Here is a 6,275-nt window from a genome sequence, read left to right on the forward strand (position 1 = left end):
CAGACACTCGTTCGTCTGGAAATGTTCCATGCACAGATATGAAGGAAGATTTGATCTACTGAGCTAGATTTAACAGAAGAGATTGAAAAGCCAATGGATTTGGGTTGTTCTTATTGGAGGATAGAATCATATTTCTACATGTCTTAGAGTGTTAATTACGTCGGAAAAGAGAATACTTTCTGCTGTCTACCCAAGAAGAACGTTTTAGACAAACATTAATTGTAAGAGATTTTTGAGTGTAGGTTGCTTTTCCAGTAGATTCTCTGGTTTATTGCAAAGAGACAGTTCACACAGTGTTTGAAAGCTACTGATTTCCTACTTGCTTTTTGGTTTCTGGAATGCATAGGAAATATTTCATACAAAAAAAAAAAAAAAAAGGTTGTTTGAGGAAACTCTACCTGCAGCAGTAAATCTTTTAATAGCCTTCAAGGACTTCTGAGAACCTGGGAAGTATTTCCCAGATTATCTGGGAAGAAAAATGCAGTCTTAAAAAACTCTGTGAAGGGCAACTTTTAAAACAATTGAGTTAATAAAAACACCTCATTTTGAGAATTTTAACTGTCGCTTGATTTTTTCCAAGGCATTTTAATTATTTTATTGAAAATTAATTTGCATTTATAAACTCTGTTTTTAAAACCTGGAGGAAATAACATTGAATTTAGAAACTGTTGCAAGGTGAGGTTTTAGTTGAATTTGAGGAGATTTGAAATCCTCCTTTCTTGAACAAATTCATTTTTCTCTGATTGAGAAATTCATCAAAACTGATCATTTCCAGCAACCCTTTTAGCTTCTGCTGAGTCTTCCCTGGTGAAGAGCTGCTTGATCAAAAGTTCTGTCGAAGTTCAAAGATTTTGCTGCTCCTGGATTAATTATTCCTTCTCCACTGGGTAGTCCATGGGCTATGATGACCTGATGCTTGCAAGTGTTGCCATAGCAAATATGACCAGAAGCCTTGTACTAAGAGGGGGACAATTTCAGTTGTGTATGTTTGTGTTAACTTTTAGGGTAGCTTTGGGAAATGCACACGCTGTCATTTAAGGAGGAATGAGCAGGTCTTAGTTTTCAGAGAAGATAATTAATGAAGTATTCTCTTGACTTCTTTGTTGAAAAATATGCATCTGGGAATTAGGACTGGCAACATATATAGCCTGCTGATGCCATTATTATATTGCTTGAAAAAATATAATTACACTTTAAAGGCAGTTCTAAAGAGAAGTCTTCACTCTTTTGGCCGAATGCTGTTTCTCCTCTCCCTCTGCACCTTCCCACGTAGTAACACCAGTGTCCCCTGGATGGAGACTGGGTGTTGTACCTCAGCCAGACCAGGCTCTGGCACATCTTTGTGTGGTGATTTAAGATGTCAGTGCCCAAAACAGTGGCAGCAGAAGAGGCCAGCACCCGTGTGTCCCTGCTAAGTCAGGGTATCTGTCATTGCTCAAGCCCCCTCAGCACACGCTGAGATGCTGGGCTATGCCTGGTCATCATGCTGGGCTCCTGCAGGCCGCTCTTTTTGGTGAAAGAGAGCCAGACCCTGGAAAGTTGTCAGATAAAACAAGTCAAAGGAGAAACTTCTTGCTGCAGCCAGATGGTCTCAAGCAGTTGCAGCAGGGCCACTGAGTATCTCCAGTGACTCCCATCAGTGGCACCCCTGGTTATCAGCAACCCAAGTGTCATGACATTTCCTTTTTACTCAACCGCGATCTAAGTGTGGCTGTCCTCTTTGATCCTGGGGCTGGCACAATATCCAGCTGCAAGATTTTAAATAACAAGTCTCATCAAGATTCTCTGATCTGAGCTTGTATTTCGGTGTGTGCTAAAGCCCGCACTAGGGTGGTGCTGTCTGTTTGTAACACTAAACCTGTTAACAAGCACTCAGAAGGGGCAGGAGGAGCAGAGGTCAGCTGTTAGCAGCAGCCACATCCCTCAGATCCTTTTCCTTGTTTGGGATTAGCATAGTCTGTTATGGTTTTGATCCTCCAGAATTCTCTTGTTTCCAGTTAATCAGGGAGTCCCTCCAGGGATGGGTAATCGTGCTGATGCATCCATGTGACTGAAGCAGATAAAAGCCAAGTGAGTCTGTGGTGTCCTTATTGGTGTTTTAAATTCAGATTCAAATGCAAAATAATCTCATGAAAATTGTTGATAGTCTCTTGACATTTTTTTTGTGCATTATCACTACTGATGAGGCCAAAGGTAACCAGTGAGCATCCTTCCCACGTGAGGCAGAAGATGACTAAAATCTAACTAAACTCTGATCTCTGTTGCTCACTGTGCAATGCAGCTGAGTGCTGTCGCTCATGAGCCACACAAGGATGCAATTAGTGTAACAGCTCTTTATTATGAATGTGGCAGAACAGAATTAGAACTCAATTTACAAGTCCCCCTTTCAAACCCATTCAGCTGTTAAGGTTGCATCATCTCTCACTTTTCCAAGGCATATAATTGATAAATGATTTCTCTCTGCACACCTCAACTCCTCATCTTTATTCATGAACCAATTAATCTCTGTAGGACACTGTGATCATTTACATACATGGCCAATGTCACCGACCTCTATTATTTCATTCAGGAAACAATTTTGCAGCCCATGAAACCACCAGGAGGGGAAAATCTGGACTATACCTAAATTTCTGTGGTCTGGCATTTCTCCCTCCCATCATTCTCAAATATAAAAATCAGATGCTGCCTGTACTAGAAAATGATGGATTAACCTGGGAGGAAACAGACCTAAGCAGTAAGTTTCAGTCACAGCTGATAGGTATGAGCAGAGGCTGAAAATACATGTTTCCTTTGCCTTTTTGAGGACTCAGTTGTGCTAACCTATTTTATTTTTTTTGAATTTTACTCTCTTTGCTAGTCAGCTCTGCTGGGTTAGCAGAGAGAAAGATGCTGTAGTGTATGCACAGTTTGGGGTAAGTGGGGAGGTGTCTGTACTGTTTAAACACTTTCTTCATGAGCTCTGTTTCCTGAAGGTCTATTATAAACTACCACCCAAACAACACATTGTCAAGTGACTCATGTTTTCTTCTTGCCAGTACATGCTGACTTATTTGCCAGTGTCTTAACAAGGAGCAATTGCAAGGCAAATTTAATTAAACAAAGGATATCAAAGAGAGTCCCAGGAGCACTCCAAGCAGACCTACTGAGCACTTGAGGAAGGGGTCCAAGTGCCACCTACAGAGAGCACTCTTTGGCCAAGTTGCATGTGAATGGATGCACACCTGTGCCCCTCTCTGTGTACAAAGGTTAAGTGTGCGCATATCCAGAATGCAATTAGCCCTGGAGTAGTGATGTGTTCTGCCTGTCTCTGACTGGATCAACAGAATTTTCTTTCTTCTTTGCACTCCTTGCACTTGCTCACATTTCTTGCATGGCATTTGGCAGAGTTTAGAAGAGTGGACCCTTCCTTTGGGCTTTTGGAGAATGCTGGGACCTGTTTGAAAGATGCCAGGGCCTGTTTGAGGATGCTGGTGAAGAGAAACTCCATAGAGCAAAGTTCCTGCCCTCTTTCATTCACCCCTCTCAGCTGGTGTGGTCCCCACCACCATCAGTCTGTGCAAGCAGATCCACACTGCAGAGACACCCGTCACCGTTCTAGAATCTGGCTCCAACTGCAAATTTGGGAAGTTTCTACAAATTTGGAAACTTTCTAGAGGCGTTTGAATGTTACGCAAGGTCTGATCACTACATGGACAGCATCATCCCAGGTAGGTCTGAGAAGCATTATGGGACACTGAGGCCACATTTCCCTGATGCCAATTGTGATTTGACAGTGCAGCAAGCAGTGGATGTAGGACCGGTGGGCAGGGCTTGCATCCCACCTCAGGAATCTCTGTTTCCCCTGCTGTGGCTGACTGAGCCTTTCACTGGCACGTTACTTAACCACAGGATGGTTCCGCTGACACCCGAGCAAACAGAGGCCTTGAAGAGAAGGCATGGCAAGGCTGATGCTCCTAAGGCTTGTCCACCACCTCTCAGACATTCAGGGTGTTCTGCTCCAGGGCTGCAAAATCAAGGCAGGGCACACTGCTGAGGGTCTGGTCAGAGTATCTCCCCACCTCAGTGACAAATGGACACGTGCTCTGCGGTGTTCAGCTTGCTTAACTGCAGCGAAGAACGAGGACAACCTCACAGGCTGCTAGAGGTGCCTGGCAATGGGACATTGCTTTTCTGCCTGTGTGAATTGAAGTGGCACCACACGTGAATCACCTGCTAGGAGATTTCCCCAGTGGATGCGTGGGGCTCCTCTCTGTGCTTTCTGCATTTACAGATATTCATTGCTCTATTTCCTTAGATCCCTAACAAATGCACTAAATGAGTGCCTGTCCTGAGGGAGTGCAGTGTGTCTAGGCATGATTGGTTATGTAGCCTTCTGCTCTTTTCACAAATTTCAGACATAGCATTACCCGTGACCACAAGGCCTGGGTGAGTTCTGGCCTATTTCAGCTTTGGACAATTTACCATGGATCTGGAATAGTAATAGTAGTTTGCACTCTGGAAACAAATTAGGTTTCCCATAAAGCACAGATGCCTTTGAAAAGTTATCAGGGCACAAAAAGTTGATAAGGTGCAATGAAAAGCATTGCTTTATAAATATAGTCATTTTACTTAGTGAGAACTAAGATCAGAGCTGTGTACTTTCAGAGCAACAAAGGAATTGTCAGGGGAATGACACAGTTTTCCTGATGGCAGAAGAGAACTGCCACTGAGCACTGATTGACAATTATAAAAAAAAATGAGAGTATTGTAATGTGAGCTTGGCCCTAATTTAGAGTTTTGTGACATAAAGCTGTACAAAGTCCACAGATGTCACCTTACCAGCACACGGTGCTCCCCTGATTTTTGTCCTCCTTAATGAACTGCTTCTTAGGTTTGTGGATAAGTTTTAGCTCCAAAGTGGCTCACCACACAGCAGGCAATGAGAGTTAGGCATTCAGTGGTGCCACTCTCTGCTAATTGCCTTGTCTGCTTGCCTGAAAAGTACTAGGCTTAAGTGGCTGAGCAGCCTGAAGGAAAATGCTCCCAAATTCTTGATGAGTATATTCTTCATATGGTGGAGGAGGCTACCAGAAGTGGGAGAAGGTAGAGAGCTGACTCTGATCAACTCAGCATATGGGTTTGCAAGATCAGAGGCACCAGGATCCATTTCTCCATCAAGCTGAAAGCAGCAGCAGCTAGTACTTGCTGTAGGACCAGTGCTGCTCATGTGCTTTTTGCAGCCAGCTGACAGAGGAGGGGTCCTATTTTCCAAGCAGAAGTCAGATCAAAGCTACTGCTCATTTAGGCAGCAGTGGACACCAAGACCTGAAGTTTTTGATTAAGCCTCAGAACAGAATTAAGCTGCATTTAGAAGGACAAGTGATGTCAGGTTGGGGTTTTGGTTCAGTTCCAGTTCTGGAGGAAATAGAAACAACCTTATCTGTACCAGAGCACAGCAGCCAGTCATACTGCTTGCTGTCCCCTTTCTAAGGCTAGAACAGATGATTTCTAGCTAGGATAGGTGATTTACAAGAAGGTGTAAAATCCTCATCATACACCTAATTATTCTTTACTACACTGTGGGGGGATATTTCCTTCTGAGTCCATCTGGTGATCAGACTGTACCCTGAGGCATGTGGATTGATTGCCCTCATGGTTTCTTCTCCTGGTTAGTCTAAATGCTGATGCTTTATTTTTATTCGTATGAATGTCTAAGCCTTTTTGAAGCATTGAAAATTATGATTAATTGTGCAATGAAAATCAATAATGGAAGTGCTTACAAAGCCAGCTTGATTTGGGAGTGAATCCCAAAGACAGCTGCTTTCTCGAAGAGTGATGGAAAAAGTTCGAGGAAAGCAACAGCAAAAAAATTCCAGATCCTGGTGGGGTTTTTTTAGTGATGTTTGTCATTGGCTTAACCCCTTCAGCACCTGCTGAGAGCTTTAATACATGCTGCTATTACCATTCATGAAAGCAAAACCTCAAGTCCATCAAATAAGTAAGAATACTCTGTTAAACAGAAATGCACTGAAAAGTGAAAATATTTATTATACTCCTGTACCAGAATGCAGCTATTCCCACGCCTTCGGGGCCACGACAGATCCGTTTTTCAAGTGAGATTCCAGGAATAGGGCCGAAGATCTGGTAGGTATTTCCTACAGTATCCCTGCCAACAGCACTCACTCCCTTTTGCGCACTGGCGGGTGCTGGCGCTGTGCTGAGGGTTCAGTATCCATTTTTTTCTCCGTTTCTCAGAGGACCGCAATGCTGGCGCTCATCGCCGCCAGTCTCCAGAG

Source organism: Corvus brachyrhynchos, unplaced genomic scaffold, assembly GCF_000691975.1.
Source record: "Corvus brachyrhynchos isolate BGI_N302 unplaced genomic scaffold, ASM69197v1 scaffold202, whole genome shotgun sequence".
Taxonomy (NCBI): Eukaryota; Metazoa; Chordata; class Aves; order Passeriformes; family Corvidae; genus Corvus; species Corvus brachyrhynchos.